Source organism: Delphinapterus leucas, chromosome 17, assembly GCF_059928025.1.
Source record: "Delphinapterus leucas isolate spDelLeu-1000000601 "Yukka" chromosome 17, BTC_Dleu_Yukka2, whole genome shotgun sequence".
Classification (NCBI taxonomy): domain Eukaryota; kingdom Metazoa; phylum Chordata; class Mammalia; order Artiodactyla; family Monodontidae; genus Delphinapterus; species Delphinapterus leucas.
In genome coordinates, this window is record NC_143145.1 from 10,566 (window position 1) to 25,000 (window position 14,435).

A 14,435-nucleotide genomic window follows, 5' to 3' on the forward strand; every position below is an offset into this window, starting at 1 on the left:
CTAACCCTAACCCTAACCCTAACCCTAACCCTAACCCTAACCCTAACCCTAACCCTAACCCTAACCCTAACCCTAACCCTAACCCTAACCCTAACCCTAACCCTAACCCTAACCCTAACCCTAACCCTAACCCTAACCCTAACCCTAACCCTAACCCTAACCCTAACCCTAACCCTAACCCTAACCCTAACCCTAACCCTAACCCTAACCCTAACCCTAACCCTAACCCTAACCCTAACCCTAACCCTAACCCTAACCCTAACCCTAACCCTAACCCTAACCCTAACCCTAACCCTAACCCTAACCCTAACCCTAACCCTAACCCTAACCCTAACCCTAACCCTAACCCTAACCCTAACCCTAACCCTAACCCTAACCCTAACCCTAACCCTAACCCTAACCCTAACCCTAACCCTAACCCTAACCCTAACCCTAACCCTAACCCTAACCCTAACCCTAACCCTAACCCTAACCCTAACCCTAACCCTAACCCTAACCCTAACCCTAACCCTAACCCTAACCCTAACCCTAACCCTAACCCTAACCCTAACCCTAACCCTAACCCTAACCCTAACCCTAACCCTAACCCTAACCCTAACCCTAACCCTAACCCTAACCCTAACCCTAACCCTAACCCTAACCCTAACCCTAACCCTAACCCTAACCCTAACCCTAACCCTAACCCTAACCCTAACCCTAACCCTAACCCTAACCCTAACCCTAACCCTAACCCTAACCCTAACCCTAACCCTAACCCTAACCCTAACCCTAACCCTAACCCTAACCCTAACCCTAACCCTAACCCTAACCCTAACCCTAACCCTAACCCTAACCCTAACCCTAACCCTAACCCTAACCCTAACCCTAACCCTAACCCTAACCCTAACCCTAACCCTAACCCTAACCCTAACCCTAACCCTAACCCTAACCCTAACCCTAACCCTAACCCTAACCCTAACCCTAACCCTAACCCTAACCCTAACCCTAACCCTAACCCTAACCCTAACCCTAACCCTAACCCTAACCCTAACCCTAACCCTAACCCTAACCCTAACCCTAACCCTAACCCTAACCCTAACCCTAACCCTAACCCTAACCCTAACCCTAACCCTAACCCTAACCCTAACCCTAACCCTAACCCTAACCCTAACCCTAACCCTAACCCTAACCCTAACCCTAACCCTAACCCTAACCCTAACCCTAACCCTAACCCTAACCCTAACCCTAACCCTAACCCTAACCCTAACCCTAACCCTAACCCTAACCCTAACCCTAACCCTAACCCTAACCCTAACCCTAACCCTAACCCTAACCCTAACCCTAACCCTAACCCTAACCCTAACCCTAACCCTAACCCTAACCCTAACCCTAACCCTAACCCTAACCCTAACCCTAACCCTAACCCTAACCCTAACCCTAACCCTAACCCTAACCCTAACCCTAACCCTAACCCTAACCCTAACCCTAACCCTAACCCTAACCCTAACCCTAACCCTAACCCTAACCCTAACCCTAACCCTAACCCTAACCCTAACCCTAACCCTAACCCTAACCCTAACCCTAACCCTAACCCTAACCCTAACCCTAACCCTAACCCTAACCCTAACCCTAACCCTAACCCTAACCCTAACCCTAACCCTAACCCTAACCCTAACCCTAACCCTAACCCTAACCCTAACCCTAACCCTAACCCTAACCCTAACCCTAACCCTAACCCTAACCCTAACCCTAACCCTAACCCTAACCCTAACCCTAACCCTAACCCTAACCCTAACCCTAACCCTAACCCTAACCCTAACCCTAACCCTAACCCTAACCCTAACCCTAACCCTAACCCTAACCCTAACCCTAACCCTAACCCTAACCCTAACCCTAACCCTAACCCTAACCCTAACCCTAACCCTAACCCTAACCCTAACCCTAACCCTAACCCTAACCCTAACCCTAACCCTAACCCTAACCCTAACCCTAACCCTAACCCTAACCCTAACCCTAACCCTAACCCTAACCCTAACCCTAACCCTAACCCTAACCCTAACCCTAACCCTAACCCTAACCCTAACCCTAACCCTAACCCTAACCCTAACCCTAACCCTAACCCTAACCCTAACCCTAACCCTAACCCTAACCCTAACCCTAACCCTAACCCTAACCCTAACCCTAACCCTAACCCTAACCCTAACCCTAACCCTAACCCTAACCCTAACCCTAACCCTAACCCTAACCCTAACCCTAACCCTAACCCTAACCCTAACCCTAACCCTAACCCTAACCCTAACCCTAACCCTAACCCTAACCCTAACCCTAACCCTAACCCTAACCCTAACCCTAACCCTAACCCTAACCCTAACCCTAACCCTAACCCTAACCCTAACCCTAACCCTAACCCTAACCCTAACCCTAACCCTAACCCTAACCCTAACCCTAACCCTAACCCTAACCCTAACCCTAACCCTAACCCTAACCCTAACCCTAACCCTAACCCTAACCCTAACCCTAACCCTAACCCTAACCCTAACCCTAACCCTAACCCTAACCCTAACCCTAACCCTAACCCTAACCCTAACCCTAACCCTAACCCTAACCCTAACCCTAACCCTAACCCTAACCCTAACCCTAACCCTAACCCTAACCCTAACCCTAACCCTAACCCTAACCCTAACCCTAACCCTAACCCTAACCCTAACCCTAACCCTAACCCTAACCCTAACCCTAACCCTAACCCTAACCCTAACCCTAACCCTAACCCTAACCCTAACCCTAACCCTAACCCTAACCCTAACCCTAACCCTAACCCTAACCCTAACCCTAACCCTAACCCTAACCCTAACCCTAACCCTAACCCTAACCCTAACCCTAACCCTAACCCTAACCCTAACCCTAACCCTAACCCTAACCCTAACCCTAACCCTAACCCTAACCCTAACCCTAACCCTAACCCTAACCCTAACCCTAACCCTAACCCTAACCCTAACCCTAACCCTAACCCTAACCCTAACCCTAACCCTAACCCTAACCCTAACCCTAACCCTAACCCTAACCCTAACCCTAACCCTAACCCTAACCCTAACCCTAACCCTAACCCTAACCCTAACCCTAACCCTAACCCTAACCCTAACCCTAACCCTAACCCTAACCCTAACCCTAACCCTAACCCTAACCCTAACCCTAACCCTAACCCTAACCCTAACCCTAACCCTAACCCTAACCCTAACCCTAACCCTAACCCTAACCCTAACCCTAACCCTAACCCTAACCCTAACCCTAACCCTAACCCTAACCCTAACCCTAACCCTAACCCTAACCCTAACCCTAACCCTAACCCTAACCCTAACCCTAACCCTAACCCTAACCCTAACCCTAACCCTAACCCTAACCCTAACCCTAACCCTAACCCTAACCCTAACCCTAACCCTAACCCTAACCCTAACCCTAACCCTAACCCTAACCCTAACCCTAACCCTAACCCTAACCCTAACCCTAACCCTAACCCTAACCCTAACCCTAACCCTAACCCTAACCCTAACCCTAACCCTAACCCTAACCCTAACCCTAACCCTAACCCTAACCCTAACCCTAACCCTAACCCTAACCCTAACCCTAACCCTAACCCTAACCCTAACCCTAACCCTAACCCTAACCCTAACCCTAACCCTAACCCTAACCCTAACCCTAACCCTAACCCTAACCCTAACCCTAACCCTAACCCTAACCCTAACCCTAACCCTAACCCTAACCCTAACCCTAACCCTAACCCTAACCCTAACCCTAACCCTAACCCTAACCCTAACCCTAACCCTAACCCTAACCCTAACCCTAACCCTAACCCTAACCCTAACCCTAACCCTAACCCTAACCCTAACCCTAACCCTAACCCTAACCCTAACCCTAACCCTAACCCTAACCCTAACCCTAACCCTAACCCTAACCCTAACCCTAACCCTAACCCTAACCCTAACCCTAACCCTAACCCTAACCCTAACCCTAACCCTAACCCTAACCCTAACCCTAACCCTAACCCTAACCCTAACCCTAACCCTAACCCTAACCCTAACCCTAACCCTAACCCTAACCCTAACCCTAACCCTAACCCTAACCCTAACCCTAACCCTAACCCTAACCCTAACCCTAACCCTAACCCTAACCCTAACCCTAACCCTAACCCTAACCCTAACCCTAACCCTAACCCTAACCCTAACCCTAACCCTAACCCTAACCCTAACCCTAACCCTAACCCTAACCCTAACCCTAACCCTAACCCTAACCCTAACCCTAACCCTAACCCTAACCCTAACCCTAACCCTAACCCTAACCCTAACCCTAACCCTAACCCTAACCCTAACCCTAACCCTAACCCTAACCCTAACCCTAACCCTAACCCTAACCCTAACCCTAACCCTAACCCTAACCCTAACCCTAACCCTAACCCTAACCCTAACCCTAACCCTAACCCTAACCCTAACCCTAACCCTAACCCTAACCCTAACCCTAACCCTAACCCTAACCCTAACCCTAACCCTAACCCTAACCCTAACCCTAACCCTAACCCTAACCCTAACCCTAACCCTAACCCTAACCCTAACCCTAACCCTAACCCTAACCCTAACCCTAACCCTAACCCTAACCCTAACCCTAACCCTAACCCTAACCCTAACCCTAACCCTAACCCTAACCCTAACCCTAACCCTAACCCTAACCCTAACCCTAACCCTAACCCTAACCCTAACCCTAACCCTAACCCTAACCCTAACCCTAACCCTAACCCTAACCCTAACCCTAACCCTAACCCTAACCCTAACCCTAACCCTAACCCTAACCCTAACCCTAACCCTAACCCTAACCCTAACCCTAACCCTAACCCTAACCCTAACCCTAACCCTAACCCTAACCCTAACCCTAACCCTAACCCTAACCCTAACCCTAACCCTAACCCTAACCCTAACCCTAACCCTAACCCTAACCCTAACCCTAACCCTAACCCTAACCCTAACCCTAACCCTAACCCTAACCCTAACCCTAACCCTAACCCTAACTCTAACCCTAACCCTAACCCTAACCCTAACCCTAACCCTAACCCTAACCCTAACCCTAACCCTAACCCTAACCCTAACCCTAACCCTAACCCTAACCCTAACCCTAACCCTAACCCTAACCCTAACCCTAACCCTAACCCTAACCCTAACCCTAACCCTAACCCTAACCCTAACCCTAACCCTAACCCTAACCCTAACCCTAACCCTAACCCTAACCCTAACCCTAACCCTAACCCTAACCCTAACCCTAACCCTAACCCTAACCCTAACCCTAACCCTAACCCTAACCCTAACCCTAACCCTAACCCTAACCCTAACCCTAACCCTAACCCTAACCCTAACCCTAACCCTAACCCTAACCCTAACCCTAACCCTAACCCTAACCCTAACCCTAACCCTAACCCTAACCCTAACCCTAACCCTAACCCTAACCCTAACCCTAACCCTAACCCTAACCCTAACCCTAACCCTAACCCTAACCCTAACCCTAACCCTAACCCTAACCCTAACCCTAACCCTAACCCTAACCCTAACCCTAACCCTAACCCTAACCCTAACCCTAACCCTAACCCTAACCCTAACCCTAACCCTAACCCTAACCCTAACCCTAACCCTAACCCTAACCCTAACCCTAACCCTAACCCTAACCCTAACCCTAACCCTAACCCTAACCCTAACCCTAACCCTAACCCTAACCCTAACCCTAACCCTAACCCTAACCCTAACCCTAACCCTAACCCTAACCCTAACCCTAACCCTAACCCTAACCCTAACCCTAACCCTAACCCTAACCCTAACCCTAACCCTAACCCTAACCCTAACCCTAACCCTAACCCTAACCCTAACCCTAACCCTAACCCTAACCCTAACCCTAACCCTAACCCTAACCCTAACCCTAACCCTAACCCTAACCCTAACCCTAACCCTAACCCTAACCCTAACCCTAACCCTAACCCTAACCCTAACCCTAACCCTAACCCTAACCCTAACCCTAACCCTAACCCTAACCCTAACCCTAACCCTAACCCTAACCCTAACCCTAACCCTAACCCTAACCCTAACCCTAACCCTAACCCTAACCCTAACCCTAACCCTAACCCTAACCCTAACCCTAACCCTAACCCTAACCCTAACCCTAACCCTAACCCTAACCCTAACCCTAACCCTAACCCTAACCCTAACCCTAACCCTAACCCTAACCCTAACCCTAACCCTAACCCTAACCCTAACCCTAACCCTAACCCTAACCCTAACCCTAACCCTAACCCTAACCCTAACCCTAACCCTAACCCTAACCCTAACCCTAACCCTAACCCTAACCCTAACCCTAACCCTAACCCTAACCCTAACCCTAACCCTAACCCTAACCCTAACCCTAACCCTAACCCTAACCCTAACCCTAACCCTAACCCTAACCCTAACCCTAACCCTAACCCTAACCCTAACCCTAACCCTAACCCTAACCCTAACCCTAACCCTAACCCTAACCCTAACCCTAACCCTAACCCTAACCCTAACCCTAACCCTAACCCTAACCCTAACCCTAACCCTAACCCTAACCCTAACCCTAACCCTAACCCTAACCCTAACCCTAACCCTAACCCTAACCCTAACCCTAACCCTAACCCTAACCCTAACCCTAACCCTAACCCTAACCCTAACCCTAACCCTAACCCTAACCCTAACCCTAACCCTAACCCTAACCCTAACCCTAACCCTAACCCTAACCCTAACCCTAACCCTAACCCTAACCCTAACCCTAACCCTAACCCTAACCCTAACCCTAACCCTAACCCTAACCCTAACCCTAACCCTAACCCTAACCCTAACCCTAACCCTAACCCTAACCCTAACCCTAACCCTAACCCTAACCCTAACCCTAACCCTAACCCTAACCCTAACCCTAACCCTAACCCTAACCCTAACCCTAACCCTAACCCTAACCCTAACCCTAACCCTAACCCTAACCCTAACCCTAACCCTAACCCTAACCCTAACCCTAACCCTAACCCTAACCCTAACCCTAACCCTAACCCTAACCCTAACCCTAACCCTAACCCTAACCCTAACCCTAACCCTAACCCTAACCCTAACCCTAACCCTAACCCTAACCCTAACCCTAACCCTAACCCTAACCCTAACCCTAACCCTAACCCTAACCCTAACCCTAACCCTAACCCTAACCCTAACCCTAACCCTAACCCTAACCCTAACCCTAACCCTAACCCTAACCCTAACCCTAACCCTAACCCTAACCCTAACCCTAACCCTAACCCTAACCCTAACCCTAACCCTAACCCTAACCCTAACCCTAACCCTAACCCTAACCCTAACCCTAACCCTAACCCTAACCCTAACCCTAACCCTAACCCTAACCCTAACCCTAACCCTAACCCTAACCCTAACCCTAACCCTAACCCTAACCCTAACCCTAACCCTAACCCTAACCCTAACCCTAACCCTAACCCTAACCCTAACCCTAACCCTAACCCTAACCCTAACCCTAACCCTAACCCTAACCCTAACCCTAACCCTAACCCTAACCCTAACCCTAACCCTAACCCTAACCCTAACCCTAACCCTAACCCTAACCCTAACCCTAACCCTAACCCTAACCCTAACCCTAACCCTAACCCTAACCCTAACCCTAACCCTAACCCTAACCCTAACCCTAACCCTAACCCTAACCCTAACCCTAACCCTAACCCTAACCCTAACCCTAACCCTAACCCTAACCCTAACCCTAACCCTAACCCTAACCCTAACCCTAACCCTAACCCTAACCCTAACCCTAACCCTAACCCTAACCCTAACCCTAACCCTAACCCTAACCCTAACCCTAACCCTAACCCTAACCCTAACCCTAACCCTAACCCTAACCCTAACCCTAACCCTAACCCTAACCCTAACCCTAACCCTAACCCTAACCCTAACCCTAACCCTAACCCTAACCCTAACCCTAACCCTAACCCTAACCCTAACCCTAACCCTAACCCTAACCCTAACCCTAACCCTAACCCTAACCCTAACCCTAACCCTAACCCTAACCCTAACCCTAACCCTAACCCTAACCCTAACCCTAACCCTAACCCTAACCCTAACCCTAACCCTAACCCTAACCCTAACCCTAACCCTAACCCTAACCCTAACCCTAACCCTAACCCTAACCCTAACCCTAACCCTAACCCTAACCCTAACCCTAACCCTAACCCTAACCCTAACCCTAACCCTAACCCTAACCCTAACCCTAACCCTAACCCTAACCCTAACCCTAACCCTAACCCTAACCCTAACCCTAACCCTAACCCTAACCCTAACCCTAACCCTAACCCTAACCCTAACCCTAACCCTAACCCTAACCCTAACCCTAACCCTAACCCTAACCCTAACCCTAACCCTAACCCTAACCCTAACCCTAACCCTAACCCTAACCCTAACCCTAACCCTAACCCTAACCCTAACCCTAACCCTAACCCTAACCCTAACCCTAACCCTAACCCTAACCCTAACCCTAACCCTAACCCTAACCCTAACCCTAACCCTAACCCTAACCCTAACCCTAACCCTAACCCTAACCCTAACCCTAACCCTAACCCTAACCCTAACCCTAACCCTAACCCTAACCCTAACCCTAACCCTAACCCTAACCCTAACCCTAACCCTAACCCTAACCCTAACCCTAACCCTAACCCTAACCCTAACCCTAACCCTAACCCTAACCCTAACCCTAACCCTAACCCTAACCCTAACCCTAACCCTAACCCTAACCCTAACCCTAACCCTAACCCTAACCCTAACCCTAACCCTAACCCTAACCCTAACCCTAACCCTAACCCTAACCCTAACCCTAACCCTAACCCTAACCCTAACCCTAACCCTAACCCTAACCCTAACCCTAACCCTAACCCTAACCCTAACCCTAACCCTAACCCTAACCCTAACCCTAACCCTAACCCTAACCCTAACCCTAACCCTAACCCTAACCCTAACCCTAACCCTAACCCTAACCCTAACCCTAACCCTAACCCTAACCCTAACCCTAACCCTAACCCTAACCCTAACCCTAACCCTAACCCTAACCCTAACCCTAACCCTAACCCTAACCCTAACCCTAACCCTAACCCTAACCCTAACCCTAACCCTAACCCTAACCCTAACCCTAACCCTAACCCTAACCCTAACCCTAACCCTAACCCTAACCCTAACCCTAACCCTAACCCTAACCCTAACCCTAACCCTAACCCTAACCCTAACCCTAACCCTAACCCTAACCCTAACCCTAACCCTAACCCTAACCCTAACCCTAACCCTAACCCTAACCCTAACCCTAACCCTAACCCTAACCCTAACCCTAACCCTAACCCTAACCCTAACCCTAACCCTAACCCTAACCCTAACCCTAACCCTAACCCTAACCCTAACCCTAACCCTAACCCTAACCCTAACCCTAACCCTAACCCTAACCCTAACCCTAACCCTAACCCTAACCCTAACCCTAACCCTAACCCTAACCCTAACCCTAACCCTAACCCTAACCCTAACCCTAACCCTAACCCTAACCCTAACCCTAACCCTAACCCTAACCCTAACCCTAACCCTAACCCTAACCCTAACCCTAACCCTAACCCTAACCCTAACCCTAACCCTAACCCTAACCCTAACCCTAACCCTAACCCTAACCCTAACCCTAACCCTAACCCTAACCCTAACCCTAACCCTAACCCTAACCCTAACCCTAACCCTAACCCTAACCCTAACCCTAACCCTAACCCTAACCCTAACCCTAACCCTAACCCTAACCCTAACCCTAACCCTAACCCTAACCCTAACCCTAACCCTAACCCTAACCCTAACCCTAACCCTAACCCTAACCCTAACCCTAACCCTAACCCTAACCCTAACCCTAACCCTAACCCTAACCCTAACCCTAACCCTAACCCTAACCCTAACCCTAACCCTAACCCTAACCCTAACCCTAACCCTAACCCTAACCCTAACCCTAACCCTAACCCTAACCCTAACCCTAACCCTAACCCTAACCCTAACCCTAACCCTAACCCTAACCCTAACCCTAACCCTAACCCTAACCCTAACCCTAACCCTAACCCTAACCCTAACCCTAACCCTAACCCTAACCCTAACCCTAACCCTAACCCTAACCCTAACCCTAACCCTAACCCTAACCCTAACCCTAACCCTAACCCTAACCCTAACCCTAACCCTAACCCTAACCCTAACCCTAACCCTAACCCTAACCCTAACCCTAACCCTAACCCTAACCCTAACCCTAACCCTAACCCTAACCCTAACCCTAACCCTAACCCTAACCCTAACCCTAACCCTAACCCTAACCCTAACCCTAACCCTAACCCTAACCCTAACCCTAACCCTAACCCTAACCCTAACCCTAACCCTAACCCTAACCCTAACCCTAACCCTAACCCTAACCCTAACCCTAACCCTAACCCTAACCCTAACCCTAACCCTAACCCTAACCCTAACCCTAACCCTAACCCTAACCCTAACCCTAACCCTAACCCTAACCCTAACCCTAACCCTAACCCTAACCCTAACCCTAACCCTAACCCTAACCCTAACCCTAACCCTAACCCTAACCCTAACCCTAACCCTAACCCTAACCCTAACCCTAACCCTAACCCTAACCCTAACCCTAACCCTAACCCTAACCCTAACCCTAACCCTAACCCTAACCCTAACCCTAACCCTAACCCTAACCCTAACCCTAACCCTAACCCTAACCCTAACCCTAACCCTAACCCTAACCCTAACCCTAACCCTAACCCTAACCCTAACCCTAACCCTAACCCTAACCCTAACCCTAACCCTAACCCTAACCCTAACCCTAACCCTAACCCTAACCCTAACCCTAACCCTAACCCTAACCCTAACCCTAACCCTAACCCTAACCCTAACCCTAACCCTAACCCTAACCCTAACCCTAACCCTAACCCTAACCCTAACCCTAACCCTAACCCTAACCCTAACCCTAACCCTAACCCTAACCCTAACCCTAACCCTAACCCTAACCCTAACCCTAACCCTAACCCTAACCCTAACCCTAACCCTAACCCTAACCCTAACCCTAACCCTAACCCTAACCCTAACCCTAACCCTAACCCTAACCCTAACCCTAACCCTAACCCTAACCCTAACCCTAACCCTAACCCTAACCCTAACCCTAACCCTAACCCTAACCCTAACCCTAACCCTAACCCTAACCCTAACCCTAACCCTAACCCTAACCCTAACCCTAACCCTAACCCTAACCCTAACCCTAACCCTAACCCTAACCCTAACCCTAACCCTAACCCTAACCCTAACCCTAACCCTAACCCTAACCCTAACCCTAACCCTAACCCTAACCCTAACCCTAACCCTAACCCTAACCCTAACCCTAACCCTAACCCTAACCCTAACCCTAACCCTAACCCTAACCCTAACCCTAACCCTAACCCTAACCCTAACCCTAACCCTAACCCTAACCCTAACCCTAACCCTAACCCTAACCCTAACCCTAACCCTAACCCTAACCCTAACCCTAACCCTAACCCTAACCCTAACCCTAACCCTAACCCTAACCCTAACCCTAACCCTAACCCTAACCCTAACCCTAACCCTAACCCTAACCCTAACCCTAACCCTAACCCTAACCCTAACCCTAACCCTAACCCTAACCCTAACCCTAACCCTAACCCTAACCCTAACCCTAACCCTAACCCTAACCCTAACCCTAACCCTAACCCTAACCCTAACCCTAACCCTAACCCTAACCCTAACCCTAACCCTAACCCTAACCCTAACCCTAACCCTAACCCTAACCCTAACCCTAACCCTAACCCTAACCCTAACCCTAACCCTAACCCTAACCCTAACCCTAACCCTAACCCTAACCCTAACCCTAACCTAACCCTAACCCTAACCCTAACCCTAACCCTAACCCTAACCTTAACCTTAACCTTAATCTTAATCTTAATCTTAATCTTAATCTTAATTTTAATTTTAATTTTAATCTTAATTTTAATTTTAATCTTAATTTTAATTTTAATTTTAATTTTAATTTTAATTTTAATTTTAATTTTAATTTTAATCTTAATTTTAATTTTAATTTTAATCTTAATTTGTTTAATCTTAATTTTAATCTTAATTTTAATCTTAACCCTAACCTTTTTTTTTTTTTTTTTTTTTTTTTTTTTTTTTTTTTTTTTTTTTTTTTTTTTTTTTTTTTTTTTTTTTTTTTTTTTTTTTTTTTTTTTTTTTTTTTTTTTTTTTTTTTTTTTTTTTTTTTTTTTTTTTTTTTTTTTTTTTTTTTTTTTTTTTTTTTTTTTTTTTTTTTTTTTTTTTTTTTTTTTTTTTTTTTTTTTTTTTTTTTTTTTTTTTTCTAACCCTAACCCTAACCCTAACCCTAACCCTAACCCTAACCCTAACCCTAACCCTAACCCTAACCCTAACCCTAACCCTAACCCTAACCCTAACCCTAACCCTAACCCTAACCCTAACCCTAACCCTAACCCTAACCCTAACCCTAACCCTAACCCTAACCCTAACCCTAACCCTAACCCTAACCCTAACCCTAACCCTAACCCTAACCCTAACCCTAACCCTAACCCTAACCCTAACCCTAACCCTAACCCTAACCCTAACCCTAACCCTAACCCTAACCCTAACCCTAACCCTAACCCTAACCCTAACCCTAACCCTAACCCTAACCCTAACCCTAACCCTAACCCTAACCCTAACCCTAACCCTAACCCTAACCCTAACCCTAACCCTAACCCTAACCCTAACCCTAACCCTAACCCTAACCCTAACCCTAACCCTAACCCTAACCCTAACCCTAACCCTAACCCTAACCCTAACCCTAACCCTAACCCTAACCCTAACCCTAACCCTAACCCTAACCCTAACCCTAACCCTAACCCTAACCCTAACCCTAACCCTAACCCTAACCCTAACCCTAACCCTAACCCTAACCCTAACCCTAACCCTAACCCTAACCCTAACCCTAACCCTAACCCTAACCCTAACCCTAACCCTAACCCTAACCCTAACCCTAACCCTAACCCTAACCCTAACCCTAACCCTAACCCTAACCCTAACCCTAACCCTAACCCTAACCCTAACCCTAACCCTAACCCTAACCCTAACCCTAACCCTAACCCTAACCCTAACCCTAACCCTAACCCTAACCCTAACCCTAACCCTAACCCTAACCCTAACCCTAACCCTAACCCTAACCCTAACCCTAACCCTAACCCTAACCCTAACCCTAACCCTAACCCTAACCCTAACCCTAACCCTAACCCTAACCCTAACCCTAACCCTAACCCTAACCCTAACCCTAACCCTAACCCTAACCCTAACCCTAACCCTAACCCTAACCCTAACCCTAACCCTAACCCTAACCCTAACCCTAACCCTAACCCTAACCCTAACCCTAACCCTAACCCTAACCCTAACCCTAACCCTAACCCTAACCCTAACCCTAACCCTAACCCTAACCCTAACCCTAACCCTAACCCTAACCCTAACCCTAACCCTAACCCTAACCCTAACCCTAACCCTAACCCTAACCCTAACCCTAACCCTAACCCTAACCCTAACCCTAACCCTAACCCTAACCCTAACCCTAACCCTAACCCTAACCCTAACCCTAACCCTAACCCTAACCCTAACCCTAACCCTAACCCTAACCCTAACCCTAACCCTAACCCTAACCCTAACCCTAACCCTAACCCTAACCCTAACCCTAACCCTAACCCTAACCCTAACCCTAACCCTAACCCTAACCCTAACCCTAACCCTAACCCTAACCCTAACCCTAACCCTAACCCTAACCCTAACCCTAACCCTAACCCTAACCCTAACCCTAACCCTAACCCTAACCCTAACCCTAACCCTAACCCTAACCCTAACCCTAACCCTAACCCTAACCCTAACCCTAACCCTAACCCTAACCCTAACCCTAACCCTAACCCTAACCCTAACCCTAACCCTAACCCTAACCCTAACCCTAACCCTAACCCTAACCCTAACCCTAACCCTAACCCTAACCCTAACCCTAACCCTAACCCTAACCCTAACCCTAACCCTAACCCTAACCCTAACCCTAACCCTAACCCTAACCCTAACCCTAACCCTAACCCTAACCCTAACCCTAACCCTAACCCTAACCCTAACCCTAACCCTAACCCTAACCCTAACCCTAACCCTAACCCTAACCCTAACCCTAACCCTAACCCTAACCCTAACCCTAACCCTAACCCTAACCCTAACCCTAACCCTAACCCTAACCCTAACCCTAACCCTAACCCTAACCCTAACCCTAACCCTAACCCTAACCCTAACCCTAACCCTAACCCTAACCCTAACCCTAACCCTAAC